The sequence below is a fragment of the Cajanus cajan genome, chromosome 8 (assembly GCF_000230855.2).
Source record: "Cajanus cajan strain Asha chromosome 8, NIPB_CcT2T_4, whole genome shotgun sequence".
NCBI lineage: Eukaryota > Viridiplantae > Streptophyta > Magnoliopsida > Fabales > Fabaceae > Cajanus > Cajanus cajan.
Window position 1 is genome coordinate 56,416,595 of NC_138524.1, and position 16,967 is coordinate 56,433,561.

The following is a 16,967-nucleotide window of genomic DNA, read 5'->3' on the forward strand; positions in this document are numbered from 1 at the left end:
CTTATCCAACTTGACCATTTCATGTGATATGTCCTGGAAGTCTATATGGTGTCGGTGTTAATGATTTTGTGTTCTATATTACATTTGATGATATACGTGAATTAATAGAACATCAAATGCTTAACATCTCAATCATACAATTTTGGATGTTGTAAGTACACAATTCTTATTAGTATCGAAATTTATTTAATTAATTATGATTCATTCATAATTACTTTTTTTTATTTATAAATTTCAGTTATCTAAATCAAAAAATTGAAGAGCATGGCTATGATGACTTGTATGGATTTTTAGAGCCCCAGTCCATACAAAAATCGTGGAATAAGAAAGAAGAGGCTATAAATTATATCAATGATAGGATAAAGAACTCCAAGAAGCAAATTTATTTGGCTCCTTACATCGATTAGTAAGTGCATGTTTCTTGTAGCATTTAATTTATGTAATTTATATATGTACTGTTTAACTAATTTTGTCTCAATGTAGAAATCATTGACAGTTGTTGGTTCTTTGTCCTATGAGTAATGTTGCTGTATGGTTTTGTTCTTTGCATCGTAAGCCCACTATACATGTCAAAAATTTAGTCAAAAGGTAAACTTTAATTTTTAATACGTTTTTTAATTTTATGCTTTTTATTATAAAATTTTAATTATGTAACTTATGTTCATTTTATTTTCTTTAGTGTTATGGTTGTGTATAATGTCATGAGTGGTATATTCACTGCACTATCAAAGAACTTAGAATGGATTTACCTTATGGTAAGTAAGTGGTTGGTAATTAAAGTCAATGTTCCTAACAAATGTCTTTTATTACCTTAATTAAACCAAACTATTTATACTACTCAATTTGATGTTCATTTTAGAGTTATAAACAACAAGGACATTATGAATGTGGATACTATGTCATGAATTGGATGTCAGAAATAATTGAAGGGGGAGTAACAAATGGTTGGAGTGAGATACATTTAAAAATATTGTTAATTTCTTTTAATGCTTATTATGATGTAACTAATATATGATGTATATATGTTGCAGCTTTCTGAAGATGCTACACCATTGGAAGAAACCAAATTAGAAGACATTCGGATTCATTGGGGAAATTTTTTTATAGAAAAATTTAGAACTAGATCATGTTGAAAGGTCTAGTATTACATGTAAAATTTAGAAATAGGTGAATGTGGCTTCAGCATTAGGCTGCCGAGTGCATGCTAATGTAGTGTGTCCTAATTTTTTTGAGCTTCTCTTCTCCTTGTAAGAAAAAACTCTTCTTTATGGATCCTAGATTGGCCTCTCTTGGTTTCTAAGTATATTGTTTCTTTAGCATTATATATTATATAATGATAATGATGTAACTGAGCCATTCCTATAATGATAAGGATCCCAGATTGGCCTCTTTTGGTTCATGCTGGATTTTGATGTGGTTTTTCTTACATTGGATAATTGAATTAATTTTTATAGGTTATTTATAATTGAATCAGTTTTATTTTAAAAATTAACCTGGTTAAAAAAATACAATCTATAACAATTCTACCTGGTTAAAAAAATACAATCTATAACAATTCTACGTAAAAACTGACTTAGATGTACACATACATCTAAGTCAATTTTGAATAAAAACTGTCTTAGATATGCACATATATGTGACACCCTTACTACCCCCAACACATATATCGTAATAATGTAATTAAATTAAGGAAATAAATTTTTTCAACGTATTGGTAAAAGGGTTCACATAGAAACCTTCACAAATGATCTTCAATGTCCAACATGAATAAAATTTGGAAAATAAAATATAAGAGTTTACAACCTGTTTTTAAAAATAATAACTACAACTCCAAATTCATATAAAAATTCCATATCCTAGAAATTCTCTGCTTCGATGTCACAATACCAGAGCACACCCATAATTCAATAGTTGAAATTCTAGATGTCACTCAAAGCCAAATCTTCCTCACCTAAAACATCCACAAATTATACGGTGAAAAAAGAAAACATCTATATGTAAAGAACATAAGGAAAAACACAACATAATCTTATCATAATTCATCAATTAATGAAGTCTTTACAAGTATATCATACATTCTGATTCTATCAATCATGCATCATATTCACAATCACACCAATCTATCACAAATCTTGCAATTAACACTATGCCAATGGTCACGCCACCTCAAGGTCGTGCCACTATAGACATAAGTGATACGTATTAATTGCCTCACTCATCCCACACTATGCCAGGGGCATGCCATCCTTGTAGCATCACTTATCCAGGGTTGTCTCATCCCTGTTCATATGTGTGAGGAACCACAATCACATCACAATCACGATCATCACAAATCTTACTATGTCAAGGTCACGCTACCCTTTTACAGCCTAGGGTCGTGCTCACCCTTGACATAACATTGTTCTAGGGTCACGCTACCCTTTTAGCAGCCTAGGGCCGTGCTCACCCCTGACATAACATTGTGCCAAGGTCACGCTACTCTTTTTAGCAGCCTAGGGTCATGCTCACCCTTGGTCATCAGTACAAGTGTAACGTAGCAAGTATTTTAGAAGGCCATGGGTGATTTAGTAGCCTAGAACGGGTCGTTCCAAACTGGAACGGGTCGTTCCAAACTACTAAATAGGCCTATGAATTTTGGACTGGAATGGGCCGTTCCAAAATGGTCGTTGTGAGTTAAATTCCACTCTAGAACGGGTCATTCCGATTTTAGAACGGGCCGTTCTAGACGTGCCAGAACAGGCCGTTCTAATTTCAGAACAGACCATTTTGCATGTGAATTTTACACATGATGAAAGAGCCCAGAACGGGCTGTTCCAAATTTGAAACGGACCGTTATGGCCATTTCAGACTTCTATAAATAGAGGTTGTGCAGTTGAGAAGAAGGAGAGGTTTTTAGAGAGAAGGACTCTGGACTAGGAAGCTTGCTTTGGGTGGATTGAAGTTCCGGGTTGAGCTTTGGAAAGAAATTTCTACTTCTTCTCAATTCTTGGCTATTTTGAGTCAATCTTCAGGTAAGGAAAGCTAGATTGTATGTTGTTTGGTTGTATGTGAGTTTAGGAACTCATATGAAGTTGTATAATTACATTGAGATGTATAATGAGTAGAAAGTGAAATGAAGAGATGCATGTTGAGTATAGTGTTGTAAACTAAATGAGTAGTTGTGCCAAATAGAAAATGTGTTGAATACATGGTATGTTGCTAAAGTTGATATATTTATGTGTGGATTATTTATATGTTGTAAAATATGATGAAATGATAATGTTGTGAGTTGTGAGAAGCATGATGTGAAATGTGTAGACGTGGTGAGATTTATACAAAATTTATTAGTAGACCATGTTGTTAAGTTGTTAGAGAAGAGTTGTATGTTGCTATAAAGTTGTATGTTGTGCCATGTGTTGAAAAGATATTATTTTATGATGATTGAGTTGTAAATTACGAGTTGAGCTAATAAGCTGTTGAGTTTATTGTGTTGTTTAAAGTTGAAATGAGATGTTGTGTTGTTAAAATGTGTTGTTAAACAATGTTGATGAGTTGTTGTGTTGATATACCGTGTTGTTTAAGTTGAAAGTTGATTGATATGATGAGTTGAAAGTTGTGTGTTGTTTAAGTTGAAAGTTGATTGAGATGATGAGTTGAAAGTTTTGTGTTGTTTAAGTTGAAATTTGATTGAGATGATGAGTTGAAAGTTGTGTGTTGTTTAAGTTGAAAGTTGATTGAGATGATGAGTTGAAAGTTGTGTGTTGTTTAAGTTGAAAGTTGATTAAGATGATGAGTTGAAAGTTGTGTGTTGTTTAAGTTGTTAAGTTGAGTTGTGTTGTTGAGTTGTAAGCTGATTCAGTTGTGATGATAAGTTTTTGATCAATAGGACTAGATCTCGATGTTTTTTAAGTTGCTCATCCCATTGTGCGGATTGAGATAGTTGTGGTGCTCTAAGAGCCCAATTTTTTGAAAACCCTCCTTGGAAAGTTGTCCCTTGGAGTGGACATTGTGTTGTTCTCCTCTAGGACTTAGTTGGTCCTGTGTGTGGGCGAGGTCGAGGCACACGTGTATAAAGCGACCACAGTATAGGGGCAAGGTCGAGTTATACCGATTATAAAGCGACCACGGTATAGGGGCAAGGTTGAGCTATACCGATTATAAAGCAACCACGGTATAGGGGCAAGGTCGAGCTATACCGATTATAAAGTGACCATGGTATAGGGGCAAGGTCGAGCTATACCGATTACAAAGCGACCAATTTGAGTATAGTACGAAGTCGGGAACTTAGTTCCTAACCGAGTACTATACTTCCTTGTTTAAGTGGCAAAGTCTGAGAAATCGTTATCATGTTGTGGATTTCTATCCAAATTTGTTGTTTACCTAGCAAGCCCAAAAAGGTTTTGTGTTATCGGTTCGATAGGACCTAACCACTTAGACTACTTACCATGTTGTAGGAGATCTTCGAGTTGAAATGCGTGACAACGCATAAGTTGTTGATGAGTTGATTTGTTGTTAATAAGAGTTGTATCTATGTTGTTGTGTTGTTAAGTTGTGATTGTGTTGTATGTTGATCCTGTTGAGGATGATGATAGTGTTGTTATGTTGTAAGTTGCTTAATTGTATACAAGTTGATGATGATGCTAGTGTCGCTAGATTACTTGTGTTGTAAGTTGTTTTAATACAATATTAAATCAAATAGTAAAACCCCCAATTTTTTCAAAACCTAACTCACAGGCACTTTTCTACAATTTCGTTCTCTCTCCTAGATCATCATTTTCACAAATTAAATATATATTTCTAATCCTCAATACATACAGAATCTAATGGGATCATCAATTCCTCAAACAGAAACAATTATAAAATTACCCATAATTCTAAAGGACTCTTTCTCTACCCAATTCCTTCATGTAACTTTGCATACAAATAATCTCATTTTCCCCCGTACCTCGATAAGTAGTAGCTGAAACTAGAGCAGGATCTAGTTGGTCTCCTCCTCTGGGTTCCCCTCGGTCTTCAGAGAATGTAGAAGGAAAAGAAGTCAAAACTGAAAGGTGTGCTTTTTGGGAGTGCTAGAGCGCTCTATTTATAGGCATCAGGAGTGGCCGGAATGACCTATTTCAAATCTGGAACGGCCCGTTCTGAACTCTTACGTTATGTGCAAAGTTCACAACCAGAACAGCCCGTTCTCAAACTAGAACGGCCCATTCTAGGGTTGCATTTAACCCATAACGGCCATATTTGGAACGACCTGTTCCCAACTAGGATTATAGGCCTTTTTTGATGGTTTGGAACGCCCCGTTCCAATTTGGGAACGCCCCGTTCCCATCTAAAATTTGTAGACAATTTTTGTATTTTGGAACGGCCCGTTCCAGTTTGGAAACAACCTGTTCTAGGCTACTAAATCACCCTCGTTTTAGTAGTTTGGAACGGCCCGTTCCATTCTGGGAACGGCCCGTTCTAGGCTACAACATAACCCTTATTGGGCTTTGGGCCTTCGCACAATCCGTGAAAATCAAGCTGTTACAATATACATCTAAGTCAGTTTTATAAAAACTGACTTAGATGTATGTGTACATCTAAGATGGTTTTATGAAAATCGACTTAGATGTTTGTGTACATCTAAGACAGTTTTATGCAAACCAACTTAGATATATGTGTTCATCTAAATCGGTTTTTACGTAACTGACATAGATATATTCATTCATCTACGTCGTCTATGTCTAAGTCGGTTTTAGAACCAATGTAGACATGGCAAAATAACTGACTTAGAATACAATCCTTCTAATAGTGTAAAGAAAAAAAGGAGCAATGAGGAATAAATTTAATAAGTACAAAAGCTACCCCAAATAGGGTTCTTTTGTTTTCTTTGGTTTCCTACTTTATTTCAACCATAATTTTTTATTGCATTGCTTTGTTTTTTATTTCTATATATTTTTTGTCCTTTTTTTTCTTTCTTCATTTTTCTTTCAAGCTAATGCCAAACAACTCAATAATATCAATATAAAATTATTCCCTTGGGGTTACACCCCTACACTTATTTAGAAGCTATTCCCAAAACAATTCTAAAGTTCTGTTAATCCCTAAGATTAGAGTGTATCATGGTTTTTCACAGTATGCCTTGTAATGAGCTTCAAAATCAAAGAAAATGTTATATAAGCTCAAAGGGAACAAAGGGGAAAATGTAAGGTAGGTTATTTTGGCTAGTACCATATAAAAAAAGGGTCTAAATCATATCAATAATAATGCATGTGAAACAATAGGCATAAAAAAGAAAAAGCAAAAGCAAAACCTAGAGTAACTAGCAACATGAGTACAATCACATAAGAAAGAAAATGACATGATGTAGTGTATTCTATCCATATCAAAATAGGCTCAAAATCTCACAAGGAAAATATTCTATCACTAATGAATCATCTTTAATTTTTCAAGTAAACTTACTATACTAAAAATGCAAAAATGACTCATACCAAGTTATGCGATCTCGACAAAAAAAAAAAAAAAAAAAAGTGATGCAAGTTGTGAGACCCCCCGTACGGAACCCTTTCTTCCCCAACTCTCTTACTCTCTAACTCTCATTTTCTCCTTGCTCCCACTTGTGTCTTGGGTCTCATTTTTCCATTCTCGCTGTCTCAAGGTGGTGGTGCGAAATAGGTTCAGGATTTCCGAGCAGAGTGCGCGGAGCTCTTCTTCTCCTTTACTGTCCAAGCTTGTTCTTCTTCTCCGATCAAGCTCCCCCTTCTTCATTTTCCTTCCCGAAGCTTGGATCTTCAAACTGAGGTAAGGGAAGTTAGTTTGCTGCGTTTTTGGCTAAAATGAGTCTAGGAACTCATTGTGATTGCGGATGATTGATGGTTCTTGGCTGATTTGGTGAAAATGGGGTTTTTAGGGGTTTTCGGAGTTTGAAGAAATTTTGGGGTTTTTAATAAATTGTGTTTGCATGTTGAAAATGAGGCGTTTTTATTGACATTTGATGAGAATGAGAACTTTTGGCTGGATTGCATGTGGTTTTCCTGTTAAGTTTTGCAGGATTTGGACAAATTTCGAACTTGGGAAGAGTTGCTGCTGAGTTCGTGCTGGGCGCTGTTCTTTGCGTCGGGCGCGTGACCACCAGGGGACTCTATTTAGGCAAACCCGTCGGGCGCAAAGCTGTGTGCGCCGGGCGAGCTTGCAAATGGGAGTCTCTGGTTGGCCCACGCCGGGCGTGACTTGAGCTGCGCCGGGCGCGATATCAAGGGTGACATCTTTTGGGTACTTTGGTGCCGCGCTAGGCGTGCGTTTGGGCTCGCTGGGCGCAGAGGCTCCTTGGGAGTCTCTGCCAAGAGAGCGTTGAGCGCAATGCGAATTGCGCCGGGCGCGAGACCTTGTTAGGTCTCTGCCTTCCCCACGCTGGGCGCGGGTTAGGCCACGCTGAGCGCATGAGACTCCTTAGAGTCTCTGCCTGGCAGGCGCTGGGCGCAATTGGAATTGCGCCAGGCGCGTGAGAGTCTTGGTCTCTCGGGTTGAGTCTTGCCAAGCGCGAGTATTCTTGCGCTGGGCGCACTGGCCCCTGGTGCTCTCGGGTTGAGTCGCGCTGGGCGTGACCTTGAGGGCGCCGGGCGCGCAAGGAGGTATAGTTATACATGTTGTCAGCTGTTGCATTTTGCTGAGGTTAATAATCAATGTTGTTATATGCTGAACTAGGCCAAACTTGATGAACATGTTGTGCTGGCTAGGTGATAAGGCTGAGAAAATAATGTTTAGCTGTATTAGAGGTATAATGTTGTGCTGAGTTGGGCTGTGATCGATGAATTAAAAAGTTGAGTTATAGTCTTGTGGTACTATGGAATGTTAGGCTGATTTGTGAGTAATAAGTGTGTTGAGTTGTTGTGTTGTACTGTGCTGTGCTGAGCTGAACTGTATGATGTTATTAGCCACATATGTGGTGCTGTTATAGCCGCTAAGTCGGTGTTGTTGTTGCCGCTAAGTGGTGCCGTTATAGCCACTATTGTTGTGCTGTGATTGCTGCTAAGCAGTGCTGATATTGTCGTATTGCGGTGCTGATATTGTTGAGTGGTATAAGCTGTACAAGTGTGCTGATAACTGTAGCTGTTGTTTATTATATTGCCATATAATTGTATGTTGATTTTTAATTACACTAGCTTACCCTTTTGTTGTTTCCATGATGTTTGGACTGCAATGATCATACTATGTATGGGAGCAGAGCAGGGATAGGTGGGTATCTAGTGGTGAGTCTTCAGCGGACCGGCGGAGCTGATTTTCCTTTGTGGCTGTTTTGTTGTTGAGCTACTTGGGATAGTAGCATTTGATTGTAATTTTGTACACTTTAACTCTGTTCAGATTGGATTATGTATATGTATATTCTAGACCCTATATGTATACAGTTGTTCATTTCTGTGCGGTGTTTCTAGTATGCAGTGCCGTGTGTAGTGACCAGCCGGGTCGTTACACAAGTTTCACAATTCTTATATTTAGAAATTCAAAAGAAAGTATGAAATTTATGTATTTAATTTTTTTACAAACAACAAAGCAAAATAATAAAAATACAGAAACAAAATGCAAAAAATAGATACAGTAAAACAAATACAAAAATAAAAATAGAGTACAGAAAATAGAACAAAGAACAAATACAAAATCATAAAAGTAAACACCTACTAATTATAGAAACAATAACAGCAACAGAAAGCAGATAAAACAAATAGATACTGATACAAATACAATGTCATATACAAAAACATAATATAGAAAATAATAAAAAAAATTGTTTTGCTAAAAACTAAAATACAACAAATTGTCTCTCACACTTAAAATTTACATTGTCCTTAATGTAGAAATAAATTCAACAATAAAGACAATGCACGTTAAAATTAAAGGGGATAAAACTCTCTTATAATAGTTTGACTAAGGAAAGATCCTCAGCATCCACCTCCATACTTAAAATTTGCTTTGTCTCTAATATAAACATAAAGTGTTTCATACGAAGTATATAATATTACAAAAAAAAAAAGTATAAAATAAATTAAAGAGAAATAATTTGTATAATATTTTTCATAATTTAAGATTTCTAGTCTGTATTTATTTACTTTTATCAATATAAAAATAAGTTGAAAAAATTATGTATGTTAATTAATAATTTATTTATTACATTTACATAAAAAGATGAAATTCTTCTTTTTTTGTTTTGTTAGTATAATAACAACTATAAAGTTAGAATAGAAAATCCTCAAGATATATATTACCCAAATACTCCATCACTAGACTAACCAAATGGTTCGTGAAATTCCTAGACTTTTTTTTTTGTTTTGAATATTCCTAAACTAATAATTAGAAATTTACATGATTAATCTTAAAATTAAACCAAATGAAAATTTCAACAGAAACAAATGAACTTTCAAGTACAGATCGAAATGATTATTATTTTTTTTTCTAAAACAAATCTATTTTCAATTATAACTTTCTTGATAATAAAGAATTCTATTAGTTATACGGATTTTATGTGGTAAATATAATCAACAAAACAATGTGTAAAGTTTTTTTTTTCTCTTTCATAATAAGTATTTGTTTTTTCTGAATATTTAACATAGTTAAAAGATTTGAATTCGAGATAACTTGGGTTAAACAGCGACAATAATGTGTACCAATTAATCTACATATGTTCATTCATATTATCCGTATGAGTTTAAGTAAATTGAATTTGTAATATATTTAAAGTCTGGTAACTATTTAACATCGTTTTATTGCTTAATTTTAGTTATGACATTTAATAGTAGGTCTTAAATATTTTGGTCAAATACGCGACATTAATAGGCATTACATATTTTTGTAAAAGCAATAATATCATTTCTTCAACATTAATACGCATTAAATATTTATGTATAGTATGACCTAGCTATTATTTATATATAACGTTGTTCTTTGAATTTTACTTTTGAATACTACTAGTATGATTACCTATGCGTATATTTGATTTAAAATACAATTTATATTATAATAATTAATAAATATAATTAAAAAATTATGTATATATTAATTTAATGTGTTTAAATGCATTTTTATAATTTTAAAATAATATTATTTTAAAATAATTATGAACATTATTATGAGATTATTATAAAAAAAATATATCTAAATAAGCATATTAATTTTATAAAAAATTAAAATTAAGTAAATAAGTCTTGCTATATATAATTAAAAAATATTTAAAACACATGAATTATTAAACAATTGATTCTTAAATATTTTATTTTCTTGTTTACAATATTAAAATAAAAAAATTTCATGTATAATTTTTTTCAAAAATATCATTGAAATAATTAACGTACTATAAATTTGAATTTATTAAATTTAAATGAAAACAATAAGAATTTTTAAATTTAATATCTATCAAATTAAATTTTTGAAAATAATTTAACCTTTCATATTCATTGTAACTTAATTTTAATAAAATTATAAAAAATATTAATATTAATATACATTGAATAAAATTTTTCTTTTGCTTTTACATTTGAAGAAATTATAAAAAAAAAATATTAATAAAAATTTTCATATATATATATATATATAAGAAAAAAAAATAAATGGAGTCATTTCAATAAAATGAAATGATAAACTCATACCTTTCCCAACAAATTGATAATAAAACATGACATTGTTATGGATGATTATTTACTCTCTAAATTCAATATCTATTTAGGAATATTGTCGAATTCTCTTTTAATTTATAATTCAATTGTGTATTTTCACATATATAAAAAATTATAAATATGCATATGTAAATAAAAAAAATATATTATTAATGATTTTTCAAATGGGTATTATATTGATTATTCAACTATTCATTTTCCTTTCTTATACCTGTCTTCATTTTTTTTATGGATATTCAAGTGAAAAACATTGTTGAGACTAAATAAAAAATACATAAAAACAGGTTTAGAAAAAATATATATATTTGAAGAATTGCTTCTGTTCTTACCGGAATTTGGTCGTGGGAGTGATCCGTCCAGTAAGATCGGTGAGCCTTCTTTGCTGGGTGTATTGGTGCTCCGAGATGGGGGAGGTACCTGCAAAAGAGACTCCGATGCTAAAGTTAGGGTTTGCATGAGTAATAGTCTCATATATATAATGCACGTACCTTGAGGTGATCTAGGTTTGCCTTGGGCTTTTGGGCTTGAGATAAGATATATCATGATATGATATGATATAATTGAAGGGCGGATCTGGTCTGGGACGAGATCCTCGGAATCAGGTATGATTCGCTCAAATGTCGGGCTGACGTCATGCACCGCGTGCCCGGGGTTACTTATTTGCAACACTAATCCGGGCTAGGAGCCCGGGTGCGAAGTACGGTTAGTACACTAGCCCCCCGAGCTCTGAAGGCCGTAGGTCGAGGAGTTAAGACCAGGTTTGCTAGAGGGGAAAATGGCTTTGCGCGTACGCTAACTGGAGGTCCGTCACGTGTCGCGACTGTTAGTGTTCTGGAGACATTTAAGTGACGCAATAAGGGCAGTGACGGTTGTGTAATGATGATTTCGCAATAAATGTGTTGTCAGTTGTGCTTTTCAGCTGACACGTGTCGCGTCGGTTTTGAATTTTGGGGGAGAGTTTTTCCTTTTCTTCCACTCGCGCCTCTTCTCTGTCTTTCTTCTGACGTCTCGAGTACGAGAGCTTTTCTTGCTTCCCTTTACCTCCTTTCTCTTTTGCGCTTCCGTCGCCGTCGTCGTTTCCGGTAGTCCCTTCTTTGTTAGGGTTGTTTTCTGAGGAGGAGTACCAGGTACTTCCTTTTTATTTGCTTCTTCTCTTTTTTCATGGCCGGTGGAAGTGGTGTCGGATCCTCTGCGTCTGCCAGGAGCAAGGCGCGTGGGAAGGTGGTGGCCGCCGGAAGGGTCATTGTTGAGAAGAAAGACCCGTCGCCACCTAGGGGCCCAGAGCCAGGCGTTCCTGGTTACGACTGGGTCAAACGCGAGGTGGCTGAGGCTCAGAGCATTTTTCGCTCTTTCGTCGAAGTGAATGCGTTTTGGAGAGCGCATAGGGTTTGCGATTCCTCCATTTCCCACATGATTCGGCTTGAGCCCTGTCAGGCTGATGAGGACGTGTATATGGGGAGGTCTACTGATCTCCCCCATTTCTATGTATATCAATGCTTTTTTAGAGATTTGGGTTTCTGTCTTCCTTTTACCCAGTTTGAGTGCGATTTTTTGAATTTCATCAACGCGGCTCCTTGCCAGTTGCATCCCAATAGTTGGGGTTTTTTGAGGGCTTTTCAGGTCCTGTGTACAGTTCTAGGTATAGAGGTGTCTCTTCGCGTCTTTCTTCATTTTTATCAGTTGAAGATGGGTGTTCCGCCTTATGGCATTTTGTCCCTGAGCGGGAGTAGGGATGGGGGCTTGTTTACTCCCTACTCCCAATCGTATAAAAATTTCAAGCAGGAGTTTTTCCGGGTCGCCCTTGTGGGTGTTGACCCTTTGGAAGACGAGGTGTTCTACTTCGGCGGTTTGCCGAGGTTTCCATTCTATTGGTGTCCCAAGCCATCTAGGTTTCACGGTTTGGAGGATCTGAAGGTGACGGCCGCAGAGACGGCCGCCATCAAGAATCTTGCCGGGCTCCTTCGTCCGTTGGATTGCAAGCTCGTCTTGTCGCTTGCAAATTCGCCTTTCAGGGAGAGGGGCCTAGAGAGTGAGTATTATGTGCTCTGGTAGGTTATTAGGACTTGTGTGGTTGCCCGTTATTGATGTGTTTCTGTTTCATTTCTACAGGCATTATGGGCAGAAACTTGTGGCGTCAACTTAAACACCGCTACAATGTTTCCGAGCTCGAGGTTCCCGAGCCTCCAGAGGAGGATGCTGCACCCCTGAAGACTCACCGGAAGAGGAAGAGGGGGGAGGAGGAGGTCGGGGGGACCTCTGCTTCTCGCGATGCCGAGGAGGCGACCTCCCGGGTTGTGGATGCTGTGGATCTCACCGAGAGCCCTCCGGCCAAGGAGGCCTCGCCGGTGACTACGACGGAGGTGGTGCAGGGTGTCGGGCTTACTGCACCGGACGCCGAGGTGAGTAGCTTATCATTTGCTCGCATTTTCCGTGTGAGTTCCGTCTTTGTTTTTTGAGGCGTTATGGATCCCTTTGCAGGGCAGGGTTGGCGTTGTTGAGGTGGAGGTCTGCATTTCCGGGCAGATCGTCCGAGTTGCCAAGGTGGTAAGTATTGTCTTCTCGGGCTTTTCACTCTGCCTTTTTGTTATGTTGTCTGGCTGTTTGATCTGGGTGATTTTTTTTGTAGGCAGGAAATGCCTCTAGGCCTGAGCTGCAGGCGGGGAAAGTCGCTGAGCCTGAGGTGCAGGCGGGGAATGCCGCTGATCCTGAGGTGCAGGCTTCCGGGCTGGCCGCCCAGGCTGCTGGGGTGAGTCTGGTTTTTTTGTTTTTTGTTTTCATGGCTTTCTCGCATGTCACCTTATCTATTTGTGATGCGGGACTGGTTTTTGCAGGCGGAGTCGGGAGTCCCTAAGGTGGACTCTCTAGGTGCTGAGCAGGGAGGGCCATCCTCTGCCGCGGGTTTGGCGCCGCAGGCAGGCTCATCGCAGGGGCCTGTCCGGACCCAATATCTGTCCCATCGCTTTGGGAAGGGGATAGACACGGTGCGGCTGGATCACGTGAGCGCGTCCGCCGACATGGATTCATTGTGGAGCGCGGGGGTGACCGCGGAGAGGTTCTTTCCTCAGGGTTCGTTGAGCTCCGAGGACCAAGGATTGATTGACAGGATCGATCCCGAGGACAGTTTTGATGCTGCCCAGGTCATGCTGTAGAGGGTGATAGGCATAATGAGTCACTGGAAACCCAAGTGGGGCTAGCAGCGAGAAGACTTGGCCAAGCTGCAGCAGGAGCTGGCTAAGCAGGAGCAGGAGCTGGCCAAGCAAGAGCAGGAGCTGGCTAAGGTGAGGGGCCGGCTTCAGCCATGGAAGGAGGCGAATGAGATCCTGAGGGAGGATAACAAGACTCTCACCGCGGCCCTTGATGAGGCGAAGCGGCGGGAGGCTGAACTCCGGACTGCGCGTAGCGACCTTTTGCGGGTGCAGAAATCTGTTGAGATTGCATTGCGGTCCAATGAGGCTTATGCTTCTCGGATGGGGGAGCTGCAGGAACTCGCCACCTTCTCCCGGGCGCGGGCCCGCTCTTTGGAGGACGAGGTGACGTCCTCCCGTGACCAGGTGCGGGTCTTAGAGGATGTTGTGGCCTCTCTAAAGGGGGAGTTGGCAGCGGCGGCTGAGGAGCGTCTCCGTAGTGAGGCCATTCTGGGCGGTCGAGAGGATGAGATTGCTGCGCTGAGAGTAGAGCTCGCAGAACTGGCAGTGGGGAAGGCGGCCGTGGAAGGACGGCTCGCCGAGGTGGAGCGCTCCGTCGTGGCAGAGCATAAGAGGGGCTTTTAGAAGGCTGCTCGTCAGGCATGACTTCTTGCTCCCGGGTTCGACTTCTCTTCGATGCATGTGGAGAAGGTGGTCCGTCGTGGGAGGATTGTTTCGGAGGACGATGTTAACGACAGTTCCAGTGAAAATGCCTCCGCCTAGGCTTTCTTTGTATTTTTTGTTTCCTTTTTCTTTGGCTTGAATTGATGTACTGGATTTTGTGAACTTTGTTTGTATACATATATGTATGTTGCTCTATTTTGTTCGTTTTTGCGTTCAATTTTGGCTGTTCGCGCTGTTTGAGGCACATGTTTGGTGTCTGTTATATGCTTTTGTATCGGGTGATACTTCTACCTTGAGCTGGTGAAGTCGAGGTTCGAGGCCGGCCTTAGTTTTTCGCTTAGTAGGGTTTTTCGTGGGAGAACTCGGCCGTAAATGAATGTGTTAAGATTCGTATTCGATCTCGAATTTTGACTAAGTAATTGTTGTGAGAGTTCATAAATGACCCTAGGCTGGAGTCAAGGTCAGAATTCAACCCTAAGTTGGTCGTGCCGGGGTTCGAATTCGACCCTGGTATCGAGAGTGGGGTGTGCTTTGCCAGGGTTCAGAGTTGTCCTCAGGTTAGTGGTTTGGACTTGACCTTAAGTGAATGATTGGATTAAGGTTCGTATTCTGTGTTGAGGTTCGTATTCGACCTCAGATTTGAATTAGGCGATTTGGTTAGGTTCGGACTCGCCCTTTAAGCGGGGACATCGAGGCTCATACTCGACCTTATATGCTAAAGGAGGTTCGGGCGCGACCTCGGACTTCTGTTTGGGTGAGTGTTTCTGTGAAGGTTCGATGACCTTGATTTATTAGCGTCGAGGTTCTGAGCCGACCTCAAGCCGGAGTGTAGTAAATTGGATAAGTGGTCCATGTCCGCCCTTAAGTTTAGGGTCATGTATGTTTCATCATGGATCGAACTCGATCTCAGATATGTGGTCGGGACTCGGCCTCCGAATAAGTTACTAAGGTTCGAACTCGACCTTTGACAAGAGCGTCGAGGTTTGTACTTGACCTCGTAATTAGCGAGTTGGTTCCATTAAGGTTCGGACTCGACCTTTAAAGAAAGCGTCGGGGTTCGTACTCGACCTCGGATTTGACGTTTGATTAAGGTTCGAACTCGACCTTGTGGGGATATCGAGGTTTGCGTTCGACCTTGAATTTGCATGTTGGGGGTTCGTATACCCCTTCGGGTTTATATACTGGCTGATGGGGGTTCATGCGAATAATTGGGTTAAGGTTCAAACTCGACCATCAACGAGAATACCGGGGTTCGTTTTCGACCTCGGGTTTGTGTGGATAATTAGATTAAGGTTCGTATTTGATGAGAATACCGGGGTTCGTTCTTGACCTCGGATTCGGTTAGGTTAAGGTTCGTGCTCGACCTTTACCAAGGATACTGGTTCGATGGTGGAACCTTTAACGAGAATACTGGGGTTCGTTCTCGACCTCGGATTTATGTGACTTAATTAGCTTGAGGTTTGTACTCGACCTTCAACGAGGATACCGGGGTTCGTTCTCGACCTCGGATCTGCGCGAATGATTGGATTAAGGTTCGTGCTCGACCTTTAACGAGAATACTGGGGTTCGTTCTCGACCTTGGATTTATGTGACTTAATTGTCTTGAGGTTCGTACTCGAGGATACCGGGGTTCGTTCTCGACCTCGGATCTACGCGAATGATTGGATTAAGGTTCGTGCTCGACCTTTAACGAGAATACTGGGGTTCGCACTCAACCTCGGATTTTCATGAATGATTGGATTAAGGTTCGTATTCGACCTTCAAAGAGAATACCGGGGTTCGTACTCGACCTCGGATTCGCGCGAATGATTGGATTAAGGTTCGTACTCGACCTTTACCAAGAATACCGGGGTTCGTTCTCGACCTCGGATTTTCGCGAATGATTGGATTAAGGTTCGTGCTCGACGAGAATACTGGGGTTCGTTCTCGACCTCGGATTTATGTGACTTAATTGTCTTGAGGTTCGTACTCGACCTTCAACGAGGATACCGGGGTTCGTTCTCGACCTCGGATCTGCGTGAATGATTGGATTAAGGTTCGTACTCGACCTTCAACGAGAATACCGGGGTTCGCACTCGACCTCGGATTTTCATGAATGATTGGATTAAGGTTCGTATTCGACCTTCAACGAGAATATCGGGGTTCGCACTCGACCTCGGACTTTCATGAATGATTGGATTAAGGTTCGTATTCGACCTTCAACGAGAATACCGGGGTTCGTACTCGACCTCGGATTTTCATGAATGATTGGATTAAGGTTCGTATTTGACCTTCAAGGAGAATATCGGGGTTCGTACTCGACCTCGGATTCGCGCGAATGATTGGATTAAGGTTCGTACTCGACCTTTACCGAGAATACCGGGGTTCGTTCTCGACCTCGGATTTTCGCGAATGATTGGATTAAGGTTCGTGCTCGACCTTTAACGAGAATACTGGGGTTCGTTCTCGACCTCGAATTTATGTGACTTAATTGTCTTGAGGTTCGTACTCGACCTTCAACGAGGATACCGGGGTTCGTTCTCGACCTCGGATCTGCGTG